At 38.9% G+C, this 12106-nt stretch overlaps 1 protein-coding gene and 1 long non-coding RNA gene across 12 annotated transcripts in view; one reads left to right on the top strand and one right to left on the bottom strand.

Annotated features, from left to right (window-relative positions):
* The window catches only part of PRKG1 (protein kinase cGMP-dependent 1), a 668505-nt gene that overhangs the window by 95909 nt on the left and 560490 nt on the right, over positions 1-12106 (bottom strand). The gene's annotated exons all lie outside the window — the stretch shown is intronic.
* On the top strand, positions 5750-11557 carry LOC310762800. Its single transcript, XR_014548186.1, has 2 exons — positions 5750-6559; positions 9581-11557. It is a non-coding gene; the product is annotated as an uncharacterized lncRNA (long non-coding RNA).

The raw sequence follows: 12106 nt of genomic DNA, 5'->3' as shown, positions 1-12106 counted from the left end.
ATCTGTATCATCAGTGTTCTAAATCACAAGAAGGTTTCCACACGTTTAGACAAAGCCACTTAGGGCCCAGCCACACTTTTGTTTGTCAAGTCACAGGCCTGAGAAGTTTTGTGTTTGGCCTGCTGTTTTCCCCATGAAAACCCACTGTTTACTGCTGAATTGGAACAAATGTCAATTTGCAGAAAACCTGATAGATGTCTGTGGCCTATTTAATGCTCAAACAATGTGTGTGTGTTCCTTTTGGCCTTGTCCTGCAAAAAGTTGTATTCAAACGGCCATATGATCATCTCTCTTTCATATAGCTTCTTAGAGCCACGAAGCACGTTTACATACAGGTGAGGTTCGCACATACAGTATTTGACTTATTAGTTGCGAAACTAGTTATTTAGTTCTGACCATGTTGGTTGAAACGTGCTTGGTTATGCTTAAGGCTGTTACCTTTATTTGTTCAGTTTGTTTTAATTCTTGTATATTTTTATGGAAGTTCATGAGCCATACTAATCAATTTTGAAAATTTTTGCTTTGGACGTTATTAGAGAAATAGTTTTCAATTGGTATTAGATGTTATTAAAATATCTTTAATATACTATAGACACTCCATCCATTTATATTTCCCCATCACATACAAGGAAGTCCCACACAATGCAACAACACTTAGAAAGTATGGCAAGTGTTCTTATGCTACTATATTCAAAATGTGTCTCCTTGCATTTCAAATCATTCTAGAAATCCTTAGATTTCCCAGTGAGTTTTCAGAGCAATTATGGAACATGGCATTTATACTGAACACTGAAAGTGCCCTTCCTATCGCAAAAAATATTGTGTGTCTAAGAATATAGCAGTAGGTACAGTTAATTTTATTCCCAATAAGAAGTAAGCTCTGAATAATTGATTAATTAGATGCATTAATTTACCATAAACTGCAGATTAATTTAGCAAAATTCCACACTTAAAGAAATAAACAAGATTACAATCTTCTTATTCCCTTCTCATTTCACACAGATTTCCTAAGTGCAATATGTGATTAACCATATTTACATAAGGCAAAGGGATTCTTTAGGTCATTAACATCATGTAACTACCAAACAGGGAAAGCAAGCACAGAGGAAAATGAGACTACCTCCACAAATGTCAGATTTCATTAGAATGATATACAGCAACTGTCAGATAGCCACGTGCTCTGAATTTCACTTGTTTATTTTGCAATTCGCTTGGTTGTATTTAAAATCCAAGGATCTATTTTCAACTAAATGATGTATGAATTTTTTTTTACAATTTTGACACAAATCTTTAAAATTACTAACATTGGTAACTAAGAGATCAAGATCAAATATGAAAAAGGGCCGACTGCTAGGAACTCCTAAAGTGACATATTATTTGGTTGAACAATATAAACAACCCAGGCCTGTGACCCACAAGGTTATAATCCCAGACTGCAGAGTAGGATGGCTTGATTTAAGCAGACCTTTCTAAACATAGCGTGTTTTTATTTCACTGTCCGATGCCCTTTTGCTTCCCTTCGCTGCTGCTTCTCAATACCATTTAACTTCTTTTTTGCCCTCATGGCACTCAGCGTATTACTGCTGCCTGATTTGATTGGTTGGAAGCTAATGGGATTTGCTTAGGGATATCAGTGATGTCATCACGTCAGGCATAGTGTTATGACATCATCAATGAAAATAAAGGTCTCCACAGCCAATCAAATCAAACAGCAGTGAAGACAAACAAGGCCAATGCAGGCAAAAGAGTAGAAAAATGCCACATACAGTGCATATTGTCAACAGCAAACAGCTCTAACCCACTTAATCCATGTGATGACACAAAGCGGCTGCCTTCTGCACACGTGACCCATTTGAACAGGAAATCATGGTCCCGTGTGCAGTTCCATCTCAGCTCAGTTAGCCAGGGCAGCCCATCCAGGGTACTTTGGTGTGTGTGTTTTTTTAAAAAGCTACATAATGATGTAAGGAGCACTGGGGGGTTGAACTCAGTCCCTCCTGCCCCTTTCCCCTAACAAACAGCTTCTTAAGGTTGTTAATAAAAGACCTGTGAAGCCCTGAATGATCTGCAGAGCAACATTGGATCAGATCACTTTTTATGAAGCACTCAGAAAAGTTTTCTGTTTGGTTTCCACGACAGTAAAAGGTTTGACAGACAGCTATCACAGTAGCATAGGAAGGATTCAGGTTGGAGGGAAAGCATTCATGTAGAATGAATAAATAAAATTTTAACAGTGCTGAAAATATATAGAAATGTATGCTCTTCTTTGTTACCACTTGTGCATAGCATGTTATCTGTTTTAAAGCATTATAATTGCAAAGTTTTGACAGTTATATTCTCTTGCTTCTCAGTGAGGATTCTTCAATAGATTCCCATGACACCTGCTCTGTAAATCAAGTACAGCTCCAAGGAACAGAGAACAGCAACATTTCACTTCACTACTCTAGTTTTTGTTTAATTCACGATCTCACTGTTTGTAGGCAGCAAACAACTTGGTTGCATTTTTAAGCAGACTGATTTCTTAGATGAACAGTTTTTCAGAGAATATGTTTCACAGTCCATATATATATATAGAGAGAGAGAGAGAGAGAGAGAGACAGAGAGAGAGAGAAGGAGTGTTATCATTTGTTACCTTCTTGATTTCATTATTAGTATTTGGGAGAAGTGATAAATCAGAAATCTAGATTAAAATAAAAGTTGACAAAATTAAGAAGTGCCAGAGAAGTAGGATACATTTAATTTAATAGAACTAGACAGCAAGCACCACACAGGTGGAATAGGAAATATGTGGCCCTCCATATGTTTTTGGATTATGACTCTCATTATTCCTGATCCTTGGTCATACTGGCTGAGGTTGATGGAGGTTTGAGTCTAACAACATCTAGAGGGGCAAAGGTTTCTCATCCCTGACATGCAGGCAGTGCTGGATTTATGTATAAGCAAACAAGCTATAGCTTAGGGCCCCACTCTCTTGCCCCTCCCCCAAATTTAAATTCTTATTTGTATTTCAGTTCAACAATTACTTTGATAAAATACATATTTTTTATGTGCAAATGGCTTTAGATACCTATTAGGTCCATTAATTACCATATAGCATATATTCAACACAAAAAACAGCAACAATTTGTTGTTGACAAAGGACAGCTGGACGTATAAAGGGCCCTATTACCTTCAGTAGCTTAGGGCCTCATCAAATCTAAACCCGGCCCTGCATGCAGGGTTGCAATAATTGTACTACAAGTGAGATCTATACAAAATTATTCCAGACAGAATGCTCAATCTTGATTGGGGTTGCTTTGTCTCTTTAGGGCAGGCATGGCCAAACATGGCCCTCCAGATGTTTTGGGACTACAGTTCCCATGATCCCTGACCACTGGTCCTGTTAGCTAGGGATCATGGGAGTTGAAGTCCTAAAACTTCTGAAGGGCCAAGTTTGGCCATGCCTGCTTTAGGGTTTTTGTTTTAGTGATTCACTGTAATTCCACAAAACTTGGGTTTCCACTGAACAAGCTGATGCCTCCCCTCTTATTTCCCATGTTTTGACACTGATTCTACTGGCAGTCACTACTCAAGTTTGCTATTAGAGCAGCCATGTCCAACTCCTAAGAGACTGCGATCTACTCCCAGTATAAAAAACTGGCAGTGGTCTACCCATTGTCATTGGAGAGAGGAGGAGTGTGTGTGTGTGGGGGGGTGGATTGCCCAGAGTTGTTGAGCTTTCTTTTTTTAGGAGGGAAGTGCCCAGAGTTGTTGAACTTTTTTGGGGAGGATTGCACAGAGATTTAAAGCATTTTGCACATGATAAGGATCCAACAATCTACCAGGATCAGCCAGGAATCTACCAGTAGATTGCGATCTACTGGTTGGACATCCCTGTATTAGAGGAAGGGCCAAGAAAGGTTAATGAGATGGAGAGAGAGAGAGAGAGAGAGAGAGAGAGAGAGAGAGAGAGAGAGAGAGAGAGATGCATCTGTCTAGCTTAGAAAAAGAGAAGATAGGGAAGACACAAGATATAAGGTTATCATTGTTCACATCCACAATATACATTTAAAGCACATGGTTTCCTCCAATGAATACCGAGAATACCTCTCAGAGCTACAATTCCTAGAACCCATAACAAACTATAGATCCCAGGATTCATTGGCGAAGCCACATTCTTTAAATGTAATTAAAATGTATGGTTTGGATATGACCAAAGTGTAAATAAGGTTCAGTTGGCTACTATGCACAGGAAATAAATAATCAGTTCAAACAACCAGGGTTGGATGTTCCACATAACACAAGCAGAATATCCTAGCTGCACAGGGGATATGGTGAAATCTTAATTGCTGGATAACTTTCAAAGCAAGTTAGACAAAAATGTGTTGAAATGAATTCAATTCCTGAGGCAGGAAGATCTCTGCTGGCCCATTATATATATTCCTTTATATCCAAGAGCACTGATGAGTGGGGGTCCTTTAAAATGAATTCTATTGTGTACTATCAAAGTGTGCATGCACACGAAAGCTCATACCAATAACAAACTTAGTTGGTTTCTAAGGTGCTATTGGAAAGATTGTTTTTATTTTATCCCTTGATGTATATATATAAAAAATGTATTGTATTTGTACAAATACTGCAATGCACTTTCACCTCAGGGACTCATGGAATAAATCTAAGCATTTACATTTTGCTCCTTCTAGTTAGTTGACATTAAAACAAAAGAAATTCAGAAATATTCTATTTACAGGTTTTCATGTTATTAGCAGCCCCGTTCAGAGATTTTCTTTACCTTCTTGCAACAATTTTTTCTAACTCCCACTGAATTATTTAATTGGTGTCATAGTCACATAGGTCGTGAGCAGTTTGTGGAAAATGCTAGATAATTAAAGAAAAATCCAACAAATGAGGCGAATTCCTCTGGTGCTCATAGTTTATTGATCAGTTATGGGTCACACTTTGTAAACAGTGTAAGAAGGCACTTCTGTCATTAGCTTTTTACACAACACATTCTACAGGAAGAGGCCTACTAGCCTGATTGCATAGATAGTAAGACTGATAATGAAGTAGCGGTAATTGTTGTCTTGCAAAGCAGCTTCAGAAATTCTCTGTTATTTTACCTGCCATTTACAGCTGCAAGCTTTTAGTGTATTTTATTTAATGCATGCAGAAATCTAAAGGAAGGGTACTCTGCTTAATGTAAATTGGAAGATGACTATATAAAAGTTTTTGATCAAAAATTGATCCATGTAGTCTATATAAGAGGCAGACATCTAGACCTAGACAGCTGAACCTGAGTGCCTCTCCCTGTATTGGCTTGCTCTAGCATTAAAATCTTCTGAGAAGGCATTTCTCTGCATCTCACTTTCAGGAGCTATGGGGACACAAAGGGGGACCTTCTCCATGGTGGCACCCTGCCTGTGGAAACTCTCCCCTTCTCTGAGGTCTGGCTGGCGCTGACTTCAGCATTGTTTCAGTGCTCTGAGACCAGTGTGGTATAGGCCAGGCTATAAATAATTTAAACAAATAAATATCTCTGGCTGATTTTTGAAAAAGAACGTTAAGTTGGGAGTTCTATTTACGGAAAGCCATTATAACCTGTAGTTTGGTCCTCAGATTTTCTCCTGCATACATGTACTATAATAGGTAGTAGAGGAAAAAATAGTAATTAATAAGGGAATATGAAGAGAATCTTCATATGAACATGCACTTTTATTTTAGGTTTTGAAATCGATTTTAAAGGTCAAATGAAATAAAACAGATACTAAGATATTAATGCAAATTATTCACAAATTCTGTTAGCTGTTTTAACAAATTACTCTTTCAGTACAACAAATTATTGGTTCACTGGTAAAATTAGCAAAAAGCTTGTTACCTAAAATCAAGTAGGGGGATCAAGTAGAGTACTCTTAATGGAATCCATGTGCTTAGAGAACAATGCTTGTTCCCCCGAATTATTCCCCCAGAAGAGTTCAGTTTGTTTATAATGCATTGAGATTTCTTGAATAAATATTTCTTTTACCATTTTCTATGTTATAGCTTGAAGGAGTTTTCTGTGAAAAAGATTTCCCAGTGTATAAACACTGAGCCAAATATTTCTTTGCAGCATGAAGAAAAAACTGGATGTCCCAAATTTATACCATGAAAGATAATGTGATATTTATGCCATTTAATTAAGTCCTTTGAAATTATGGCTTTGGAAGATGTTGCTAAAAATTAATATCCCACGTAGACGCATTTCTCATTAAAGTTACACAGCAATTTACCTACCTGAATATGAACAGCTTAGTAAATGGAAAAGTTGGCATATAAAGATAAGTAGAATGTACAGGTGTCTTTTACCTATTCTTGCAAATCAGATGCAGGGGGGCGGGAGATAACAATAACTGTACATGCTTCTTTCACAGCCACTGGCTGCATTTCAAAATCCCAGTTGTGGAATTTGATGTCAACTTCTTCCCCATGTAAACACTTTCCCACTGAGAAGCCACTTGAAGACTCAGGGAATACATTTCTGAGGCAACCTTTGAAGATGGCAAATGCATCGGTTGCAGTCCAAAGCTTTCTTGGATTCAGAAAGGTATGTGCAGGTGCCCTTCGGCTTGTTTGTTTCTAAGGAATGTGAGCCTCTTTCATGACATGGAAAAATATTTGTTGCCTTTTCTCCTTCCACATGAAATCCTTCAATTCAGAGGTTAATGTGTCTGGCTGGTCTGCAAAGTAGAGAAGTTTCTGAGGAAACAGCTTGTATGTTTCCAGCAGGGCTTACCTTCAATCAGTGGTCTTCCTCCTTTTCCTCATTATGTACAGTTTCCCCCCCATTAGTGGCCAACACTCTCTTGGCTCACCTCAATTTCTGTTGCATGAATTAAGTAAACAGGGTGCTAGGAGAAAGCCTCCTTAGAGATCAAGACAGGCACATGATTAAGGCCTGCCACTGCCTTTTTCTCTCTCTCTCTTCTTCCCTGTCCCTTACCCTCTCTGGCAGTCTCTGCCTCCCGTTGTCATGTTCTCTGTCTCTCTTCCAGAGATTGGAATATAGCAACTGCATATCCCAGGTGCAAGGAACCCCAGTGAAATTAATCTCCAGAGCTCCTGTCAATGGATAACACCCATGTGCATTGTACTGAATGGAGTTTCTGTTAAACCTTTTCTCTGTGATAGGTCATGTCTAGGACGGAATCAAACCATCTCTGTCTGTAGATTTGTCCATCTTCCATTTCTTTGGACCTAAACTATGTATATTCATCTTTTATTTGGCCTGTTCCACGTTAGCTCAGTTGCTGCCTTCCCCCTACTCTGAATCCCTGAAAAACAACATCATCCTGGCTGACTACTCTATAGAAGGACGAATAGCAGAAATGCATAACGATCTTTAAATGCCATTTAGAGATCTGTGTGACAATGTTTTCTAAAGATGCTTCAGGACTCCTGAGTGCAGAAAAGTGGCATTTGAGAAAATAAAACAGGCTGGCATTTGAGAAATGTGCTTATGTAGAGACCTCTGCCCCAAATATATTTAATAATGTCATTAGGGTCAGTCTGTACAAAGAAAGCATATGGGAATCCATTCTTCTTGAAGTATAGCCTAGCCTGGGATACAGTTATAACTAAATCTGGTTAAAAGATCAAAAAAGCATTGGTTGGAAGGAAACAAAGCCCTATTATTGGGGAATCAATGACTTTTCAAATCATGTTAATGAGCTGAATTTCGTGTAATTAAATAGGAGGAAAGTCTAGGATCAAAGTCTAGCTAAGGAAAACAGATGCTCTCTGGATTAACTTGAACAGAATCAGTCAAGAATATGGATTCCCTCGCTTTCCTTCATGTCCTAATTCAAGGCATTCTCACACATTTGAATTTTACAAAGGAGGGGGAAATAAGGAAGAAATGGTGGGTGGAGGTTTTCCTTGTATTAATATTTCTCTGACAATACAAACAATGGGTGGCATTCAAAAGAATTTTACTCAAAGTAGACCCACTGAAATTAGTATCACCCATTGTTATAGGCATGTTTTTCTATTGTGGAATGTGGCTCCTTCATTGAGTTTGGCATGACATCATAGGGGGAAAAATCTATTAACTATCCCAAGTATTTTGAGGTAATTAGAGTGGTCCGAGTTGGAATTGAAAGCTAATTTGTAGTCTTGGGGGAAAAACAATGTGCACCAAGTGAGCTGAAGGAGAACAGGTTATTTTGGGTTTGGAGCTAACCCCAGGTGCTCAGGGCTTCTAGTTAAGAAATTTTGAGGTGTTAGGCTGATGTTGGTTTAGGAATAACACTGCCTTCTTGAGTGTTTGCTTGCTACTTGCTCTACTTGTAAATAAAGTGATGAAGCCAATATCATGTTAGGCTCCCAAATGACTTTCAGGGCTATGAATGAGTTGTTTCAAAAGAGTTCACAGAATACAATTTTGATCATTATTTAATATGATCAAGGTAGTTTTTGAAACCTGAAGCCTACAAAAGAGTAGCAGATTGACTGCTGTTACACAACTCAATCTAATCTCTGAATTGATAAAACAAATTACAGAAAACAAGGGACTAAGATTTTGAAAAGGCCGCACCACACTCGGGCTAAGTAGTATATTTCTGCATTAAGAAAATCACTTGTCCACTCCACAAGGCCTGCAATTTATTTCACGTCCTCCCCCAATTCCTTGGCATCGGCGACCTTTCAGAGCCAGAAGCTAAAGATCACCCTTCTTCAGTTTCCATCTTCAGTATGGCTGTCTCAAATTAGAATTCCCAGTCCTATGCAGGTGTATGCGGACGTAAGCCTCAATTGTGTTTTATGGGGTTACTCTCTCAATAAGAGTACAGAGACCTGGTTTTTCTGCAATAAAAGATAAAGCTGTTCTGGAAAGCAACAGAAAGTAATTATTGCCTGACTTTAGTGTGCCACACATGCACACATCACAAAGCCTGCCAGTTTGTTCTCAGATACCTAGGTGGGGTGGGATTCTTTTCCCCAATCCATACAACAAAAATGAAATGAAATGAAATTGGTTTGATGAAATAAAATGCCTCCCAATTGTTCTAAAACTATAGGGGACACCTTAAAAAGCCAGGAAAAATAATAATAGAACATACAGGAATGAAGGAGCTTTCAAGGGATGAGAGAATTGGGGTGTGTCTGGAGGTGTTAGGGCCTGCGCAAAATGAGGCTGGGGGGTCCATGTGGCCCCCCACTCACAGGTGGCTCACTTGTGCTTTAAGAGGAAAAAACACAGGCGGAGGTCATCTGGCGCCAGTTTCTTGCCCCAGTGAAGGGACAAAGTGATCACTAATATACTAGTCAGGGGAAATGGAACAGCCCTTTGCCTTTCATTTTGATATCTCCAGTTCAGCACACAAAAGGAAACTGTGTTTCATTCCTTTGCTTGTAAATTGAGAGCATAATTCTGCGGAAGGTTAAACAAACATTTTTTTTAGACATAACAAGAAGAACTGTGTTAAACTATAACATGCTTTTCTAAATTAGTCTGTATTCCTCTGTGATTTCGTGCTTGGAAACATATTTGAAAAATGTCAAATCTTTCACAAGAGCACAATAGCATTAAGGATGAAACTTAAACCTTTTTGTAATTATTTTGCAGCAGCAGGGCAATACACCAACAGGAACAAAAGAATTTTGTGTTCAAAGTATTGCCAAGTCTCTTACATAGGACCTTCTTCTGCAAAAATGTCAAGCTGTTAATTTATTTCTTGGAGACGAGTGAAACCTTTAGCTCACAGGATGTGGCTCTTTGTCTAGCTGAAAGGCAGGTATCCTACACAAATGGCCTCACGCAACATTACAACACCGGAATGAAATAAATGGCACTCTATTAGAATTAAAAATGAAGTCAGTGGCATTCAGTGCAAATACATCATTCACAGCATAATGCGTCAAAGTACCTAATAAAACCACTTGTGAAGATCTTAATCTTGGAAGTGGAACTTTATCTTCATCTTGGGATTGTCCTATTTGAGTGATTTTACGCCAGCTATGTGGACACCAATGTTTGCAGAGCTAAAGGCTTGCTGATACATAATTTGCTTGCAATCTACAGAAGATCCCGTGTTGGGCTCTTAGCATCTCTAGTTAAAAGATCTTGGAATGACCCTGAGAGTCTGGAAAACCTGTACAAACCAGACTAAAAGTACTGGGCTATACAGACCAGTGTTCTGAATCTATATAAGATGACTTCCTATTTCCAACTCCATAAAACGTAAGGAATGTAAGTCTGCCAACAGGGACACACAGTGGATTTTTACCAGCAAGCCCAGTACCAACCATGGTTCTTATGGTCCACCACATGTGCCCAAGTATTTGGAGATATATGTCTGTCTTGTGTACCTAGATGCAGAGCCCCACCCCCATCCCCAGGAGCCTGGCCAACTAAGGGAGTAGAAGAAATGGAAACAGCCACTCACCCTGGAACCTAGTGAGCAGCAATTTCCTGCACACTTTATGGTATTTGGCATTGCTTACCAAATACCATGCCCTTACTATGTAAAGTAAGACCTAGGTTTGGCCTAGGTTGCCACTATGAAGTGTAGATCTCCTTGAAAAGTAAACAATTTTTCCTTTAGAATTACTTCTTGAGGTAAATTAGCAATTTCTGTGAGACACACACATTCCTATGTGGTTGTCTATCAATTTAGACACTTGCACTCAGCTAATAATCTTAAAATTGTACTTTCTTTCTCTCTGTATACTGATTTAATAGTATACATTTACTATGCATGTTTGCTGAAAAGTAAGCCCCAACATGGCTTCTTCCCAAGTAAGGGTGCACAGGTTTTTACTGCATTGGGAAATATGTTTTTTCCCCATTCTACAACTTCTGTTGAGTGTTATTTGTAATCATTAAGCATTTCAAACAAATTTGACCACTTTGCAAAGGCTTTTCTGTTCTGCAAGACAACAGTGACAGAAATATCTTTGTTTCTTTGGCATTATGTCAAAGAACTCTTAATTACAATTACACTGCCATTCAATTCTTGGCCCAAGGAACAGGAAAACCATCTGATACGTAGCCAAGAGGAAAAGTTGATGGAAGAGAGAACAAGTTGCTTTAAATAAAAATATCAAAGATGACTGTGTTTATCTGCAGATACATGATGTTATGCAAGCCTGAATTATGATGATTTCACTTTTGTCATACTTGTCAAGAATATACCACTTGCGTAGTTTACCATTTAAATACTAGCCTCCCATTGACATGTCTAACCATTTTGATGCAAATGTTTAAAACTCCTAAATGTGTGCTTTTAAGAAGTTTCCCAAGAGCTGAATTTAAAAGAAATCAAGGCCCTTTTCTGCGAGGGTGCTAAGTGAACCACACAATAATAGATGTTTCTTGATATCATATTCCCTGGTTCTGCTACTATTTAAACTATGAAGGTTATACCAGAACTTGGCAGTACAACATCCATTCCACAAACTCACAAAGTGTTCCAGAAAATCTTCACAGTTACATTTATTTTTCTGGTAAACAGCCATGAGTGTAAAAGAAGGAACAGTGAACTGAACTCAAATGTACAAAGTTAGCATGGTGATGGTCAGTAATAAATGATAATGCCATGCATTTAAAGGTTTACTGATTTACATGTGTTTATCTTTCACCCTGTCATAAGTGCTCCATGCAGATAACAGCTTTATATCCCTGAATATATTTCTTAGTCTCAAAGTGCTGTAGCCCTTTCCACATTTACTTGGGAGGTTCACTGTACTCAGTGGGACTTACCTCAGAGTGAACAGGTATAGTCATGAACTTATTATTCCCTTGTTGTTGTTGTTATTTAGTATTAGTATTATTAGTATACCACCTTGCATCCGAAGATGCAACACAAAACATAAAATGAGAATACAAAACAAATAAGCAAAAAAACAACAACAACAAAACCCCACATTGGGCCAGGGCCAGGGGCAGAGGAAGGGGTGTGTGGTGGGGGCAGGCCTTCCCAGGTGTCACCACTGAGGGGGAGATGACAAAATGCCAGGCGGCACTCACCACGGGTCCTGCATCACGCCTGAGCCATGCATCTCTCCTGGGAGAGATGTGGTGGTTTTGGCGCACACAGGCTCCATGCTGCCCAAACAGTCCGCCCACTGCCTCCCCCCAGCTGAAGGGCGG

Source organism: Podarcis filfolensis (genome assembly GCF_964270895.1).
Source record: "Podarcis filfolensis genome assembly, chromosome: 5".
Lineage (NCBI taxonomy): Eukaryota > Metazoa > Chordata > Lepidosauria > Squamata > Lacertidae > Podarcis > Podarcis filfolensis.
This window is presented reverse-complemented; position numbering and strand designations above follow the sequence as displayed.